The 19905-nt window shown below is 36.0% G+C and overlaps 1 long non-coding RNA gene across 1 annotated transcript; it reads right to left on the reverse strand.

Annotated features, from left to right (window-relative positions):
- Window positions 1–497: 497 nt before the first annotated feature.
- On the reverse strand, window positions 498–19551 carry LOC306669608. Its single transcript, XR_013766171.1, has 4 exons — window positions 19231–19551; window positions 8160–8228; window positions 4336–4458; window positions 498–683 (listed from the first exon to the last, which is right to left on the reverse strand). It is a non-coding gene; the product is annotated as an uncharacterized lncRNA (long non-coding RNA).
- Between the last annotated feature and the right edge of the window lie 354 nt (window positions 19552–19905).

Consider the following 19905-nt stretch of genomic DNA (forward strand, 5'->3'; position numbering starts at 1 on the left):
CAAATAATAAAGAGAAATGTGATCAGGTGTCTGGCACTACGGTGAGTTATACCTGCCACTGAAATCACCTCCTGATTAAATTTATCTGAATTTCCTGCTCTTCACCTGTGATTCACCAAGCTTCTCCCTAAGCCAAAGAGGCGAACAATAGGGGAATGTGTCGTCTTTGCATTTTCTAGTCTTTGATACTGGCACCAATCCCTGAAATTCCAAAAACATAATATATTAGGCATTGCTTACTAGTCTGGAAAGAAGACGTTTCTGGGATTTCCATCGATTCATCTTCAAAGAATAGTCTCACTCTGTGGGCTAAGGGGATGATGTAGTTTTCACCAGTTGCTGAGTAGGTCTATAAAATTCTACTGTGGGGAACTGTAAAAGGGAACTAAAAGATGTTCCTAGATCCCTGGGGCATTTGTGAAGCAACTCACACTGAAGCTCCATGTATCATGTGCCTTCAGAGGATCTCACTGTGGCTGTGGGTTTGGGGTAACTTCCTGAAAGACACAGTTGTTCTCCCTTTACATACACAGTCAGCTTTAGAAATGTCCATGTGTCCTTTAGAAAAGCTTCAAGTAGGCTGAAGATGATCTTGCTGTTTAATTAAAGCACAAAAATAGAAAAGACAAAAAGTATCTCTTCACCTCTCCTGGTGTCTTCTCATCTCCTTCTCCTGCTTCCCCCTGGCAAAATTCAATAGTTGGTTGAGAAAAAGAAATGTTCAGTAATCCTATGCTCCCAGCTAGAATTAAAGAGCAGAGCACAGATTGGTGACCAAGATACAATAGAAAAATGACCAGCAAAACCAAACAACTAGTTATCTCTGTCATAATGAGATGTTAGTACCATAAATTGATGCATAACTAGAAGGAAATTTATTGTACCTTTCGATATTTATATATTTGCATTTAAATCATTTTCTTGTGCAATATATAGCCCACTATTCAATAGATCTTATCAGTGTTAACAGCTATATAACAGACAAACTGCAGTTTAGTGACTTAAATAACAATTGGTGTTGGTTCCTAACCCATATGTAAGCTATGTAGTTCTCTGAGGCTTGGTTGAGTTACCTCTTATGCTTTTAATAAGCTACAAATTTGTTAGGTTGCTCTGAAGATGTTGACTGGGTCCCACATGCATGAACACGGGGGCATCTGGGTTTATTTCCACGTTTGCTTAATATTGACCTGTCTAGTTCAGGGTTCACCTGGTCTTGGTTTGTTTCTAAGTGAATGAACCAAAGCATTCAAGGGTTTAATGATAACTAATACTGAAACTGACAGAACATCCCTTTCTGTACATTTTCTTGATCAGAGCAAATTAAAATCAGAGTTTGGAAATAATGTATATGGAAACAAACTCTATTTTTTGATTCAAGAAGTTGAACAATGATGTGAAGAAAAAACATTGGATAATCAGTCTCCAGTGATTCCCAGTTCTTGGTATATGTCTGTGTCAATTCTTTTCACACATCATTTCAGAGTTGGTCTCTGTGACAAATGGACTATGACAAAAGTGATGGTATGTCACTTTTGAGGCTAAATCTTAAAAGACAGTGTAGCTATTGACTTGCCCTCTCTTGGTTTATTTGCTCAGAGGCCCATGAGGTGAGGAACTGAATTGTCCTATCAACAAATTTGGAAAGAACTCCTTGATCGAGTCAAGTCTCAGAGATGGCAGCTCCTGTCCACATCTCAACAGCAACCTGGAAGTTTACACTTCAACTGCTCATGCATTCACTCCTTGGAAAGCATGTGACATATGTGTCTTTCTGGGCTGCTAAATTCAGAGCTAATCTGTCCCCATTGGCATTAATAGCACACGGTTGTAATAGTGCTTGGAGCCGTTTAGAATTTTTAAATTAGATGGAACTAATTATTAGCAGTTAAAAGTGAGCAGCATTGGAAGCCCATGACATCAATCAGAGGTGGGAGGAATGATTCAGCATTACACAGTTGAGAATGTTGATTAGAATTACGAAACAAGTTCTAGTATAATTTGGTTTCTTGTAGCAACCTATACTTCTAGAAAGTATTACTAATCATGTTTACAATAATTTTTCACTACAGCATTGTCTATAACAGAGGAAAACAAGAAACAAACAAGATATACAACTGTGGGGACTTTGAACTTCCTTAATGGTGTTAATCTATCTTCATGTTCTAAAGATGGAATTAATTTGGGAAAGAACCAAAAATTATGTGCATTCACTTCCAGGGTTTTTATTAGAATTTCCCTTATTTTTTTTTCTTTTAATCAAATGATATTTATGATAATATTTAGAAAAATTTATCAATGCTTCCATCCCTCTCCAAAATCTTAGAATCAGTTTATAGCCCATCCAAGTTAATAGTTTAACAAAACAAGTTTTTGCTACTGAAGTTGTTGCATACCTGGAAACTAAAATCACCCTCCGGTCTTCATATTCAACAATTTTCAAAACCATATAAACTCTCCCCCTGCTTAAATAAAAATGTCTCCAAACGTTAAGACACTGAAAGTATTTTATATGTAAATATCTGAAAATTTTATTTTTATACCAAAATGTTGTATTTCAAAATTCAATGTCTGTATATACAAATAAGATATCAGGACATTTTTCCCTTCTTCTATTCCCCCTTGTCCTCCAAAAAAAGGAGAAAGAGAAAACAAAACAGAGAAAGGAAAAAAATGCCAGAAATAGCACCAAACACAATTTCTGGCTGTCTCTTAAAAATCCACATATCTCAGATTTGCACAAGTATGGGGCAGTGCATCCCCTGAAGCAAAGCTCATGCACAGAGAATTGACTGTTCATTATCAGTGCTATCATTTCGTGTATAATAATAGAGAAATAAATTGAATCTAAGAGAGGGTTAGTGCTAGGACAAGTGAGAGGTACAGGCAGTTTGCATGGGGCCCTGATGTTTCTTTGCTTCAATATATTCAGCAATGTCTAGAGAGTAGCCCCATCTGTTTTCCATCCTATTTCTTATTATCAATATTTGTTAATGCAAGTGTCACTAACAGAAACTCGCCAAAGGGAATTTACCCTCCAAGTTTTTCTTCTCTCCTGGCAGCGAGTAGCCCTGACAACAGGGCAGATGGGTCTCATACTGCTCATATGGCTTTGCTTCTGCTGCTGGTTGACTGGCAGCAATGTGACTCTCCCTAGACCATGTCCACCTGCAGAAACCCGAAGCACAACCTGCTAATGGCACTTCCCACAGAGTTACCGGCTTTGGGCTTCTTAAAGATTTCAAATAAAATGCATCTTTGAAGCACTGATTCACTGTGGCAGCCAACATCTGAGCCTTGGATTTTGTCATTTATTTCGTTAAAGAAAAGAATATCGAACTCTAAAGCAAAATTAAATGTCGAGGTGCAATCAGTTCTTTAAGCCTGTTACCCCTGTATGCATGAAATATGTGAGCAATACATTCATGATTTATGGCTCTATTTTTTAAAAAAGCAACTTGAGATAAGGTAAATGAAGAGGGCATTAGAAAAGGGGGAAGAATAAGAAAATACAGGTGGAGAAAATGAAAGTAGGTGAAAGAATTAAAAGGAAGTACCAATAGTGGAGACATAGGACCAAGGAAGTAAATATTACGAAAGAAGGATACATATTAAGTAATGGAGAAAAAGTCAAAGAGCAACTCAAGACTAAAAGCAAAATGGAAACGTAATTAGCAAGTTCTAAGCTATCAAAGCACGTTGCTCTTCAAATATAATTTTTTGAATTAAACTTTATGTTGCAGTATAATTTCACACTGCATTTTCATAAATGAATGATCTAATTAACCTCATTTTCCTGCTCTTCAAATTGCCTAATTTGTAAATCTTCAAAGGAGCCCTTTACAAATTATATTTTGTCGAAATTTAGGCTTCCTTAAAACGCCTCAGTGCTATAATGTTTAATCCTTACTCGGTTTGAAATATTTTCAAACATCAATAGCAAATATACTCAAATAGGCCTTGCACTAGTTTGTGATCCAATGGAGTCCTAAGGTCCTGTTTCTGAATTAACTGATCGTTTTGATGTGTGGTTTTGTTTTTGCTGCAGTTCTCAGGACAAAGTTCCTCCTGTCTGTGCTGTTTAAATAAGTGCTACATTTATAATGCAGGGAAATGTTAGGGGGGAAAGTTTTTATTTTCATCTGAGGGAGATAAGATTATTTCATATTTCATGAAGCAAAATAACAATAGCAAAAGAAAGAGACATTTCATCGGCTAAATTAAAATCGCACCACACTATCAATTTTTAAAATAAAAAAAATAATTATTTATTGTAACTTGAATTTTCTTAAGCTTTCTTTTTGAAAAAAAAATGAACAAAAATAAAGTAAATACCAGCAAAACTCTTTGAAGCAGTTAAACCCAGAGCAGAATTCCGCAGCAAAGCAGGAGTCTTGATGTCCTGCTAGTTTTCAGGAGAAGGACATTTTGGTTTCCCTCCCATATTCATTTCAGCCACTGGAAAAGGAAAATCTTATTTAAAAATAAAAGATAAAAATAAAAACAGCTCATGCTAGCGCTTCCCCAAGGAAGTTATGAGTTACAGACAGCAAATTAAGAGCTAGTGCTGAGTCCTTGTGGTTATTCCTTTCAACATGCAAAACAATTTTCCTTCTTAAAATGAGTTTAGTTTAAAATGCCTTTGAGATGATTCATAGTTCACTGACAGCTGTTTACCTTCAAACCCACCTCAGATAATTTACCCTGCTCTCCGGTCGCATTTGAATTCTACATAAACATGCTCGGTAAATTCTCCTGGTAACAAGTTAAAGGTTAGATTGTCTTTTGGCAGTGGATTTCCAACCAGGTAGAAAACAGAAAAAGAAGGTGCATACACTTAAAAGAATACAATTAAAGACTGAAACTTTTAATTGCCCTCCAGGTGTGGTGGTTGTTATTGGCTCAATTCTAATTAAGTGGCATAAATTGCATGTTCTAGTATGTATCTAAAATTATGTAGTTTGTCTTTTCATTTTCTTTGTGTTTGTATAATTTTCGAGATTGTAAGAAGAGCTCCTTTGAAATTGTCTTTGCTTCCCCTCAAGGAGGAACCACTCCTTGTCTTGAATGAGTCCACTTTTTTCCCCTCTAACCTATTCTCTTTTTAAATTACTTCTTCCCAGCCTCCTGCAGGTAATAGTCTCACACTACGAATGGAAACTGTTTCCCATTCTGTAATGATTTCCTGACTTCCCTGGCATTAGCAGGACCCCTGCAGTATCCCACAGAAGTAGACCCAAGAGCCAACAGCTTGACTGAGGTTACTATGCACACAGGTCCTTCTTGGCTTCCCAGCTTTTGTCCTTCTGTTCTTATCTGGAAGCTCTCCTCAGTTGAGAGAAGACAATGTCCTCTCATCTTCCTGATATGGTCTCACCACAGGCCTAAGAGATTCCAGTCAACAAACCATAGACTGAAGCTCCCGAAACCATGAACCAAAAGAAACTTTTACCTCTTTAAATTGTTTTTTTCCTCAGGTATTTTGTCACAGAGATGGAAAGCTGACTAATTCACTTGGCATTCTAAATTGTAAAGAGAAGACCCATCAAAAGATTAAGATGTTATCCGCTAAATCTTTAGATTTACAAATCCTAGAAAACTGGTCATTTTGGAATGCCTCTCTTTGGTCATTAGTTCTATAAATTGCTGTGAAGTTTAACTTGCAAGCTACGTGTGTTTTAAGAAAATACTGAAACTAGCCTCAGGAGGTTGAGGTTGAGGTTCACTCTCATGTTCTGACCAGGGGAGACACAAACAGTGGAAGGAAGAGGAAGACACTGCTTAATGCACAGTTCTCTAGTCCATGGCCTCACACATCACTTTTCCTCCCTACAAAAAGCCCTTTATATCCCAGAGGCCTCTAAGAAAGGCTTTGTAACAAGAATCGCACTTTCTTGTGGAGGAGACAACTTTTCAGATAAGGTTGCTTTCCTAGTTGCAATTTCTTGTCTCTCAGTGTAATTGACTGGTCATGTGCAGGCAACCAGGTCTTTAATTCCAGTAGCAGGAAGATCTGAATTTACTCCCCTGGTTCTTTTAAGCTTTGATGAGGTTCAGTGTCAGATAGGTTTCGGGACATGGATGGGACAGCCATAGAAGGACACAGAAGATTAAAACTTCTTTTGAATTCTTTAAATATTTTACTGCAATATTAAATGGACACAGTGCTGATGCAGATTTTGAGTGTTTTGAGTGTTGGATCTTTGATGCTAATAAGTGAATCTCCTTTATCTGTGAATTTTGTCATTAGAAAAGTGTGCCACCACAGATGAGGTGGATGCTGGAAGAAATCTCTATTATTTTTAGAAAATATTGGCTTGACAAGCAGATATGAGGTCAATGCTGAGTGGGGCTTTGGAGCAGCATGGCAGGAGGACTCGACCCTGGCCTCACCTCCAGAGACTGTGCGTGGACTTGCTGGTGAGGGCCACCCCCTTGCTTCCCAAGAGACTAAACTCTGCCATGGTTGGTGGTTGATGCCCAAAGGCAGAGCTGATACTGGTTTTGACTAAAGAAACTGAACTGCCTCTCACTAAACACAGGTCTGGGCACGTTGCATTTAACTTTTTCTACACATTAGTATCACAGTCCCTTTCTGTCAAATGAGGATGTTCATGCTTATTTGTAGAATTTCTGTGAAAATTGAGTTATTAATAATTTTCAGTTTTGCATACCATTATATATTGGGTCTTCTTTCTTACTAATAATCATATTAAGGAAATGCAAATCTACATAAAAATTAGAATCAGTTTTATAAAAATGCATGTAAAGAAGAAGAATGTAAGTGAGCTACTTTAAAAAGCATAGAAAACGCTTCTTACACACTGGTCTTAGGAATTATTCTTGCTGGATCACATTTGTCATGGAAATGTCATCATTAAAGCCCTTCCCTGCAGCCCCTCCCTTTCTTCAGTTACTGTATTTTACAGTTTTTCTTCTACATTCATCTCCTGTTTCGTTTATGGCAATCAACCTTAATTTTAACATCACTAGCTCTTTTCTACTTGCTTATCTGGTCTTCACTATAAAGACCTAGAAGCTAAAGGATTCAGGAAAAAGGAAAAAGAAATAAAGGCTCCTTTAAGGAATAAGTTTCGAACTGTAATAGTGCAACCCAGACTTATGACCCTTTGCTCAATAAATAATTTCACAGTATTTTTATGGAAAAATATACTTATAATTGAAAATGAGTACTAATTAAGGTACAGAAACTTCAAAAGAATATCCTGAAAGAAACTTTAAAATATCTAAGCAAAAGAACTCATTTTCTAACACAGAAGGGAATAGGCTCAATGTCTAGAATTTAAAGCTGTTTTATTTCAGTTCCTAGAAAAATATTAATAATCTAAATTTGTGGACCATGTTTCTTTGAATGAATCTTTGCTTATGTCCTTCATAGAATTATTTTAAATTTTTAGACTTTTACTCAGAAAACAATGTAAGTTATACAGTACCATCTGGGGCAGTTCAAGAAAGGCAAGGTGAAATGTTAACAAAGGATATGGACACACCCATGAACACACACATACACACACCTTCACAAAACCTTAAACTACATAGAGCGGTTGGGATCATATTTATATTAAGGAAATTTTCATTTTATTGATAAAACGTGTTCATTTTGAATATAAGTTTTATTTTTCATTTTGTTTTTTGGGGTGGGGACTGAAACCAGAGTGTCAAGCATTCAAAGCACGTGATTTACTGTGGAACTACAAGCTCAATGCCCAGAGGATTTGAAACATAGTTTGTATGTATTTAAAATACAATAGTTTTATATTTGGATAAAGGTTATAAGGAATACTTTAAATCTTGTAATAAGTTTGTAGACATTTAAGTATTATTATATTAAAATACTTTAATTAAATATTAACAGATAAGAAAAATAAACACATAAAATAGCCTAAAATAAAATTTTTGAATTAGTACTTATTTTAGAATATTTATAATATCAATATAGAGACAAAAGAATCAATTTTCCTTTGTATTTTTTATTTATCGTAGAACAAGTATGAATGGTATGATATATCTCTTAAGCTGGAAAGTTTACTTGAAATATTAATTCCTATTAAAAGTTAGATTATGTGGCTTGTATTTTCTGTGGTAAAAGAGCAACAAGTCATTAAGAATTAATCTCTAATAAATAATAAGGTGCTCACCTTTAGGATCAGAAACAAGGCAAGGATTTTGCTTCTAATCACTCCTTTCCATATCAGACTTAAGAAGTCCTACAAAATACAATAAAATGAAAAAAAAAGTTTAAAAAGTTATAGATATTAGGGAGGAATAAATAAAATCATCTTTGTTTGTAGGTCATACAATTGTCTATGTAGAAAGTCACAAAGAATAAACAAAAACCAAATCAACACTCTACCTGAAAATAATATTACTGAATAAAAAATGAATATATGAGAGTCCATCACTTTCCAATTCTCTATCAGCACACAATTGCAACTTTAAAATAAAACACATCATTTACTTTAGCATTAAAAAGATGATATTCATGATCTGTATGAGGAATACCATGAAACTTTGATGAAAAAATCATCCATGAATATCTAAGAAACAGATATTCCATGTTTCTGGATTGGAAGTCTCAGTATTGTTAAGGTGTAAATTCAAATCCAGGACCTGGGGCATGGTAGGCAAATGCTCTATGACTGAACTGGACTCCAACTGGTCATTAATAAAAGAGAAAAGATGATTCAGTGGTTAAAAAAAAAAAAAAAAAAAAGATTTCAACAAATGGTGATGGATGTATTATCATATTTATATTGGCAAAACACCAAAAAGCAAGAAACAAAAATCTTGACATCCATATCATTCTTTCCACAAAAATTAACTCAAAATAAATCACATATATAAATGTAAAATTCAAAACTATGAAACTTAGAGAAACTAGCATAGAATAAAATGTAGGTGACATTGAGTGATGGCTTTTGAGATACAACACCAAAACACCATGCAAAGGGAAAAAATCAGTCTGACCATGTGGCACACACTCACAATCCCATCTACTCGGGAGACAGGGCAGGATGACCTCAAGTTCTAGAGCAGTCTAGGCAATTTAGTGAGAATCTGCCTGAAAATGAAGTTAAAAAGGGCTGGAGAGATAGCTCAGTTCTAGAGCAACTGCCTAGCCTGCAAGAGGCTATTGGTTCAATCCCTAGTACCACACACACTCACACACACACAAGACCAAAAAAAAAAAAAAAAAAAAAAAGAAATCAATAAGTTTGGGGTTGTAAAAATTTAAAATTTCTGATCTTTGAAAAACTTTTATTGCTAGGAGAATACAATGTCATGTTAGAGACTGGGACCAAATATTTGTAAAACAAATATCTGATAAAGGATTGTTACACACAATATAAAAATATTTAGAATTCAATAAATAATAAAAACAACCAAAAATTGGCAAACTGAAAATTTGAACACATATCTCACCAAAGAAGATGAAAATAACAAATAAACATTTGAAAAAAGAAGTTCAAATGTTTATTTCATAAAGGAATTACAAATTAGAGACACAATGAGATCTGATCACATACTACTAAAGTGGCTAAAATCCAGAAGGCCAATAACACCAAATACTGGTGAATCTGTGGAACCATAGAAACCTGTCCTCCCTGCGGGTTGAAATGCACAGTGGCAAAGCCTGTGTGGAAGATAATTTGGCAACTTTTTCAAGCTAAACAAAGACTTACCTTACAATCAAGCGACTGCACACAAAAATATCTATGATGAGTTGAAAACTAAGCTCCACACAAGCACTTGCCCATGAGTGTTTATAGCAACTTTATTCGAGTCACCAAAACATGGATGTGACAAAGATGTCTTTCAATATCTGAATGGATAAAGAAATGGTTCTACTTCCATACGATGAAACACCATTCCATGATAAATTAAACTCTCAAGCCTCAGAAAGACATGAAGGAGGAAACTTATATTCCCATTGCTGGTGAACAATCTAAAAAGGCTATGATATATGATTTCAAATATGTAACACCTGGAAAATACAAAACTGGTAGAAAATGGAAAGATGGACAGTTGTCACAAGTTTAGGTTTGATGGGAAGAGATGAGAAAATGTAGAATACTGAGACTTTATAGAAGTAAATGAACGTATGATTCAGTAATGAAGGATATTTGACTTTATGCATCAAATTTCCTGGAACTAAAAGTAAACTATGAAAACTAAAGTAAACTATGGGTATCAATTAATAACATGTTAATATTGATTTATCAATTCTATTTAGTTCATCCAGTGTACCACCCTAATGCAAAATGTTAATAACAGAGGGAAGGGGCAGGGGAGCACATGAAAACTCTCTACTTTTTGTTTAAGTATTTTATAAACTCAAGATGCTCAATACGTTGTCAATTAAGAGATATTCTTGACAAAACTGAAAAAAAAAAGTGAGCTTTTCTTCAAGTACAGAACAGATAGATATGTTAGGCAACATCCATTCCTTGAGCCCCCAAATAAACTTTTCCTCCCCTAAAATTGTTCTGGTCAGATGCTTTAATCACAGCAGTGAGAAAACTGACTAAAACAACTAGTGGAAGGTTGCACAGGAAATTTTTGAGTGGTGGGTGTGTTCTATATAGTACTTCAGTGATGGACACATGGCTCTAACAATTCCTCAGAACCTACATATTTAAAAAAAAAAAAAAAGTTATTCAATACGCCAGGGGGTCCCAAGATGGTTGCAACTGTGATCAGTTAATCTAACTGTACTATTGCAGGACTGCACCTCACTGGTAGTTGCTAGGATATTAACCACTGCCTTATATAATTTTGGAAAGTAATGTCTTGACTACAAATGTAAAACATTTCTACAAAATGTACAAAGACAAAATGTCCTACACACAAATACCTTATTCATAAATCTATTTTTTATTTAGTGAAAAGGGAAATGGATAAAAAATCATGAATCTTCTCTGCATGCTCACTGGCACTGAACAGATATGGGGTGATGAATAGTAGATACAAGGATTCTCATGGTCCTAGAGGGAAGTTTCACATATGCAAGGGGGGAAGGCTGAAAGAAACCTGCCTCCCTGACTCAGAGTCAGAGAAATCAAACCGGCATGATGGTTAGTGCAAAATATACACAGATGGTTCTCAACTTACGATGGAGATCTGTTCCAACAAACCCATTAAAAATTAAGAACATCATGAGTCAAAACTGCATTTAATATACCTAGCTACTGAACACCATAGTTTAGCCTAATTTACCTTCAACATTTATATCAGCTTACAGTCAGGCAAATTTAGCTAAATTCAGCTTTTGCAATAAGCCTTAGCTATCTTGTGTAATTTCTTGAACACAATGTATTGTGAAGCACAGTGCCAGTTGCTTATCCTTGTGATTGTGTGGCCTATCGAGTACCATGGCTTGCTACCCAGCATTACCAGTGAATATCCTTCCACATATCCCTAGCCTGGGAAAAGATCAAAAGTCAAAATACAGTTTCTACTCAATGCATATTGCTTTCACACCTTTGTTATGTTGAAATCATAAGACGGACCATTATAAGTTGAGGACCCTTTGTGGGCTCAGACTTATTGACTGATAAATATGAAAATACAGAATGTCAGCATACGTTAGCAAATTTATCTGTATTTCCTAGCTCTGCCTGTTGATAAAGTCTAGAAGCAGTGAAGCCAGTGGCAATGAAAACACCTCAAACTCAGATTTTCTTTTCAAAATATAATTTTCTAGTTAACAGAACCCTAGCTCCTCACATTGTGTTTATCCTGCCTTGGACATAGGACATCGAAACACAAGGTGAACCCAAAGATCCTGTAATTCCAGGAAGGAAGACAATGGTCAAAAAATAAAAGAAGGAAGAACATGAAAATGATGTTGTGTTAACCACTAAAAGTTCCCAATTACCTGATTGTACTCTTGTGCCCAGCGGCTCGAGACCCCACAAAGACCACCAGAGACCATGATCAATGCAAGCAACAAAGAGTCATTTATTAGCAAGCTCGAGCCTGGTCCTCTTGCGCACTCGGTAACCGGTAACGCTAAGAGGCCCTGAGCCCTTGTTCAGCAGGCTTTTATAATGAAAGGCAAACAGTTTTACAGTGCTCTTTTTAATTGGTTAACATTTGAACAGCTAAACATTAGTCCTCCTCTGGTTGGGTCCTGCCAATCTATTTGATTCTCATTGGGTCCCACCAGAAATGAACGGTCCTAGAGGAAGAAGGGAGGAGGGAAGGGGTGAACTATGCAGGAGATGAGTCAGGGTTAGGCCCCCCTGTCCTTGATAGATAAGGTTTCTAGGCAGCTGCACATTCCTCAGACAAATATCTTTTAACAACCTCGATATGCACGGGGGCCCAGCAGTCCTGTTTGTGCTGTATTGGCTCTTGAGGGTGCAGTCGCAACTGCCTGCAACCTGGTGATTAAGACAGTTAGCTGCACAGATATCACCCTGTTCTCAACAGTACCAATCTCAGCAACACAAACAATGGTGTGGGCTTGGACTACAGGTCAAGATACAAAGTAAATATACATAATCCCTACTTCTATAAATAAATTTGAAATAAAAATGTTTGCAAGAAGGGTTTTCTGAAAGACTTGCTATTATTTTGTTTTTGAAAGAGTAAATCATGAGAATGTAGGCACCAGGAAGTGAATTAACAAGGGATGTACTCACTTCTAAATTTCCGTGATGGCCTGTCCTGTGTGGACCAACAGATGGCCGAGTTTCATTTTCATTTGACTCACTCTTAGATATCTCAATAGTTTGTTTGTTTGTTTTTTCCAGTTTCATTCTAAATTTAAATTCTTCCTCACAGAGAGGTTCCATGTTCCCCAGTAGGGTGTCTGAAGAGTCCATGAATGGTCAATTTCAAGGGTGAAGTAAATATCGCTCGCCAGGAGGAGCAGGGCTAATTTTGTGTTCTCTGTGCCAGTTTTCCACTCTAAGTTTGTGAACAAACTTGTTGATTGTTTCTGTACTACTCCATCATCATCTTAGGGTAGGTAGAACTTTGCAATGGCTTCCTCACTCAGGATTGAATTAGGGGGTAGAGAGAAAATTAATTGACTACTGGGAGAGGCCACCATAATTATCTCCAGAACACTGTATGTTGGTTTCTGCCTGGTCACAAATACAACAGTCATGATAAGCTGTTTTGAATCAAAGGTTTCCTTTTAAAAATTCAAGGACATAAAATGTGTATGCATATATGACAATAAATACCCTGTTACAAAATAGCCTCAAATTTCTCTGTACTACTCATTTTTCTTCATCTATTTCTTGTCTACTCTGCCATCAACTATGATGAGTTCTATGCAAATGCATCTGTGTAACAGGGAATGAATATATTAAAAATGAAATACCTAATCAGAAGTATTGTATTATTTCTTGAGTCTCTTCCTCAGTTTCAAAGTCTTGGCTAGGATATAACAAAACTGTGACACATGCTTTAAAGCATTCCTTATAAATTAGCAAATTAAGATGTAATGCAAACATTTTAACATGTTCCATTACTCTTCATTTTGTTCAATACTGAAATCAGAATCCACAGAAGCAGAGGAGCAGCCTAGATTTAATTTTGAAAATTATATTTCAAAATTAAATAATACTAAGCTAAAGTGGAAGCTATCTATATGTGCACGGTTTTCCCACATGCATGCCAAATCAAGCCTGCAGTGTTTTATGGCAGGTTTCTCATTTTCAAGGGATGTAGCATACTTCATGGAGAAATGTGATTTGCAATATTCTGTGAAGGATGGCCTTACTGAGCAGGCAAGAGCATATGTGAGGGAGTCTTCCATAATTTCATTTGGATTAAAACTATATATTGGTGGTGCAAGTAGCTCTTGTGTATGAAATGTTTGTCCCATACACGGCACAATGAGAGTGCAGTAGCAGTGCATGCAGTCTGATAATGAAGATTGAAAAGGAAGAAGAAAGAAATTGGTGTACATAGGAAGTAATTAATCTTCATCAAATGGCTTTAACTGCAGTGGGTCAGTCACTTTCCTTTTCAGAATTGAAACAATCGCATATTTTAGTTAAATAGCATATATCTAAGCATAAAAAATAGATGTTCAGACACAGTCAAATATAAATTAAAAAAGCCTGCAAAAAGTAACAACCTTCTAGTAAGCACAAATATTCAACATATATTATATTTAATTTTTAAAAAATTTTAAACTGAAATTTTCTTACATAATATTCTGTATTATTTCATAAGTTTTAATTCTTCTTAAGAGGCAAATTAATATTCCACATGTAATTGATTTAATTATTTTATCATGAAAGACTCAGAGATATATATCTCTGTATATCCAGGAATTTAATGCCATTTTAAAGATAAATCAATTACAGATGTGCTATTTCACAAACAGTTTTAATCTATGATGTTGTTGTTTCTTATTAGATTATAATTATAAATTGCCTTTAAATAAGTTATTTTCCTAAATTAATCTAAGTAACATTCTTTCATTTAGTTGCATGAGCAGTTAATGTTTTTCACTACGTATTTGTTATTTTCAAGTCGCTTGTATCTTTCAAATAGGGAATTAGTTGTTTCATAATTTTAACTAATGTTTAACCTTCCGTTGCTATAATACTAAACCTTTATTCTTTAATTGACATGTTAACTATACACAGATAACTCATAGAATTTCACCAAAATTCGACATCTAGATTTTTCATCTATATACAACAAAAATATAGATATTAACAAAGATCTAAATAATAGTTTTCTTCCTTGTAACTGACACTGTTGTCCTAATTAGATGAGTTATAAGCTTTGTTTTCATTGGCAGATGCAAGAATCAAGGCTGAAGTGAAAATAAAAGCCAAAGCAAGTAAAAAAAGTGTGTTCAAATATCAAGATTTATGATGTCTTTCAACCTCTGCAACTCTTGTATTTGCAAAATGAGATTTTACTCTTCTCAGGAGAAATCAAAAGAGCAGAGCCTGAGGGGAAAAAATTGACTAAGGAACAAAGCAAAAAAGTTTATTTCATGAGACATTCATTTTTATTCTGCAATTTACACAGATATAAAGACAAATTCACACATACATAAATACTTAATGATGCTACTACTTATTAAGGCAAGAATCACAGGCAAATACCTCAATATCTTAGGTGCCAGTTTCATACTGATTCAAATGAAATGCTGTGCTGCTCCTGGCTGCAGCGGAGAAGACGGCGGAAGACTAAATAGTATGCTGAGAGCAATTATAAAAACTGGACAAGAGAAATGAACAGTTGTTTAAAGGAACCAGAAAGCAATCAACACAGCTGGGACTTGAGGGAATAAGCTCTTGGAATGAAGTAAAACATGTTAATGTGACGCCGACAATTCTGACTGAAAGGTTATAATGAGAGAAGCGGAGTAGAATTTGCAGCAAACTCACTTGCCAGTGGAGACAAAAAACTGTTTTCAGGGTTACTAAATAATAAATAGAGGGCTAACATCAAGGGACAGGGGACTGTGAAAAACTGAGTCCACTGTCTTGTGTGCAATTTTATTTCTTAAATTTTTATAACACTATTTAGTAACATTTAAGTTAAAAAAAAAAAAAGTAACTGGATCTACTAAAATTTTGCCCAAAAGTACTAGCCTTATTTATCTAACCTCGATTTTAAATTGACAAAAAATATTCTTAGTAAACCAAATTTAGGGGCACAGTGTGATCAGTTGATACTCATGTACAGCTTGCCATAAAAGAATTTGTGCAAGTTTCTGAGGGCATTTGCTGATGCTTAAGTCCCAAATGCACAGAGTAAGAGGTGAAAAATTTCAAGCATAAATAACTTTCTAGAAGATTACAAGAGTATGAAAATTATGCTTTCCGTAAAAATTGGTCATCAGCATTCAACAGAGATGACACATAGAAAATGAATCCTGTGTTCAATGGATGTATGAAGGCCAATCTCTGGGAGAAAGAATGAGAAAACAAAGTGGTTGCCTCACAGGGGAAAAGGGAAAATTGTCTACTGAATCACTTGAAGTTCTGATGGGATCGAGAACATTTGAATATGCTGTATTTCAGAAGAACATTAAATTTTCCGTGATAAAAATTAGTATCATTATTAGGAGAGGATGTCCATAGTCCAGGAAAGGATTACAAATTCCTGGCATGCCAGGCTATAGGAGCATAGGAGAGACACCAGATGAAAAAAGGAGAAGCAAGCAAGGTCAAAACATTTCTTAAAATGGAATTATCAGGCACAAAAATCCCAAAGAATTATTTCAGACAAGAACTGAAGATGCTAAAGTTAGTGGTAAAAATACCATGAGGGAAAAGATACTTGAGAGAACATATTTTCTCAAATTACATCCCCACAAAATGTTTACTCATTCCAATGAGGTAAGCAGCAACTTGAAGGTGAAGAAACTTGACAGACACCTCCTTAAACAAATATTCAAAATTAATAGCACAGTAATTATGGGATTCCTGACCTGATTCACTGAGAAAGATGCAAGGACATTTCCATGGGATTCTAAACAAATTTAAATTAGACAAAGAATGATAAAGAGCAATCTCCTGATGAGGCAAAGTGACAAAGACAAAATGAGGAACTGAGCAGGTGAGGAAAACTTCAATTGCCACAGGCCTGCAGGACCAGGGAGGTGGATTACCTGCCAGGGTCAAATCAACATTTCGATAGTCTTTACGTGTTTACGGGAGATGTTGACATGAAGAGGAGCTGAGGAAGGAGCACCTTCCATACACTCTTCTGCAAATTTGCTTAAGTCTAAAATCATTCCAAAGAAAAAGTTGGAAAAAGTGCTGAGAACACAGTGAAATACCACATTCTCCTGCATGTTTTGTGCAGACAACATTACTCTGAGTCTTTTCCTGTAGCCAAGGCTATTTTACTTCAGTGTATGCAAGACATAGTAAGATGAAATGAATTCAGTAGAAGACTCCAATATGTTAGCTTCTGAGGGCATTTTGTCAGCTTTCTCTCCACTCAACCTAGCATGTGGTATTATAGCACCTGCCATATAGTCGGCCCTGAACAAAAAAATGTTGACTGACTGACCAATGAAGTGATTAGGTAAATGTCTTCTCTCAGTGCCAGACAGTCACGGTATTTTTGAAACGTCCCCAATGCACCTGTGCAGCAGTGCTAAGAGAGGAGCACGTTCACCTTCCTGGTCCCATGCAATTATCACCTCCTCCATCGGCGTCCTGTTTGGACAAAGAATTGTCAGGCATACACCTGGTTGCTCTCTTATTTGGGGAAATAATGTACCCACACGATGGAAAGATACTCTCACTATGGACTTAGAACCCTAGGAAAGTTACAAATAACAGAGTTCACCTGTTGTTTTTTTTTAAATTAATAACTACTGAAGTTCAAGATGAGAAGAAAAAAGTAAAATGGTGGTGGGAATAAACCCTACGCATTACGAGAGAGTGGAATGTCATACAGTCCCATGATGAGAGCAACTGAGAAAAAGCAAAAGAAATAAAACGTTTCTGGTATAGATGGAGGATCTTCTTTGGTGTCCCTAAAATCAAAAGGGAAATGACATCAACAAAAGTGTGGAAGTCAATCACTTCTAGTGGGAAAAAGAAGGTAAGTCGCCGGAAGCTGAACATAAAAGTGGACTCAGCGGGGAAGAGGTAAGAAGGGCAAGAACTGTGTTGACAAGCAGTTAGGTTAGCGCACAGGTTACAGGGCATAGGTTAAAGGTGTCGTTTAGAGAACCCGAGGAGACACCATAGAATGACTCCCTGCAGTCTGCATGTGAGTACCCTACCCACAGATACGCAGTGCGACCTCTCATCCAGAACAGTTAGAAACCAGGCAACTGGACTAAGTAAAAAATTCTAATTGTTCCTAACACACGCACACATGCACGCACACACACAATGTTATGTTCAGCATGGGAACTTTAACCTTCACCCCTGCAATAAGGAATGGTGTAGACCTCATCTTGATTTTGCTCCATTGAACACTCCCTTAAAGGAAAGTCTGGATGCACCCCCTGGTCAGTGTAGCTTGTACATCTTTCTATATCAGTACACAGAGTGTTTTAGTGTTTTTTTTTTTGTTGTTGTTGTTTGTTTGTTTGGTTTTTTTTTTTTTTTTTTTTTTTTTGATGCTGTGAATAAAAGACCTTACGAGAACAATTTTAGAGGAGGAAAAGTTTATCTGGGGGTCATGGTTTCAGAGGTCTCAGTCTGTAGAAGACCAGCTCTAATCGCTCTAATCCTCAGAGCTCAAGATGAGGCAGAACATCATGGAGGAAGAGTGTGGTGGACAGAAGCAGCCTCACATGATGATCATGGAGCAATCATTTCCTTTCTGAACCTCCTTGCATTGTTTTGCACAGCTTTTGGGGGACACCTCACATGCAAGCCACAACACATAGACATTCCATACTCTTTTCAATAGCTATATCTTACTGTGATCTACCACTGGACTCTATTTGCTTAATCAGGAAACCGAACTCTGGATCACGGAAGGAACAATTGATTCCAATTGTTGGAATCAATTATCTGTGGAATCTGCTTAGATATAACACATTTTTCTACAATGGAAATTAGTTCATAAGTGACTGATAAATAGGGTAATTATATAAGTATAATGCAATTATAAACTTCAGCAGGAGAAGATTTCATTCACCCACTTTGCTGGTATACAGGCATCAGGGAAAATCAAGGTTCAATATTAAGTAGAATAAGAGCAGCTGCTGCACTAGGGTTTTCTCCCCAGAAAGGTGTCCCTGAATACAGAATGGTCATCTGCTCCTGCCAGGCTGCCTCGAATCCCAAAGAGATAACTTTCATGAAACTGGTGCTTTCAGCAATGGAGACAACAGGGCTTTTGGGTTATTGTCATTATTTTCACTCTTTGAATTCAGTATCTGATTTTGGAGAGCATGGAGGCTTTCAGGAATTGGTAGTATTACTTTCAAACAAACACATCAAATGCCATATTCCATTAATTATTGAAAGTGCATTGAATGGCAAATGGACACAATATTTTTAATGCAAGGTATTAATTTTATGCATTTAAAGCTTCTAATTTATTCTTAGCTATACTGAATTAAATAGTATCTGCTCACCTGAAATTTCCTTACTATCCCAATGATCAAAGTTTTCCATTTATTAATAGAGACAGTTAACAACACAGTAAGTTGTGATGACCTCAATATTTTCCTAGCATTTTTTTATTGCTTTTGGAAAGCTTCTGCCTTATTGTTTAAAACTTCAATAATTCTAAATAACTTACCTTGTGGGAAGGCATTTATACCCAGTGATTCAAAGTAAATCTAGAATCTTTTACTCTCTTCTTATTCTTTTCCTCATCAGTAAACACTTTTAAGATGAAAAAATAAATAAATAAAACCTCAATTTAAACAGTCCATAGATCTCTTAAGCTCATATATGCAAATTTTAACTTATAGTCTTTTATCTCTAAACATACTTTTCCATTTGTTATTTTCTTTAGCAATTAATTCAACAGATAAGTACTTGCATTTTTATCATGTTGCCAATATTGCACTAGGTGCTATGGAGAGACAGTTGAGCATTTTGTCCTGTGCCTTCATAAATTTTCAGTCTAGTAGAAGATCTGTCCTCTGAGGAATCTGACATTTATGCTGAGACCTGAAGAATGAGTAAATATTAACTAAGTGAAGGGCAGGAGCAGAAGAGAATTCTTTCCTGGCATCTTGAGAAGCAGGTGCTTCTCAAGAACTGGTTATGGCATGCCAGAGAAAATGAAAGGTAGCTGTTGTCCCTGGGGTGTCAGATCTCAGGGAGAGAGAGAGCCACTAGGTGATCTGCAGAGACAGGCAGGTGTCCACAGAACCTCAAAGGTTACATCAATGAGTTCAACCGGATAAGTAACCTTTATTGAAGCTAAGTGTCAATTGCCTAAGCCTTTTTTCCACCTTGTATATTT

This window comes from Sciurus vulgaris (assembly GCF_902686455.1).
Source record: "Sciurus vulgaris genome assembly, chromosome: 9".
NCBI lineage: Eukaryota > Metazoa > Chordata > Mammalia > Rodentia > Sciuridae > Sciurus > Sciurus vulgaris.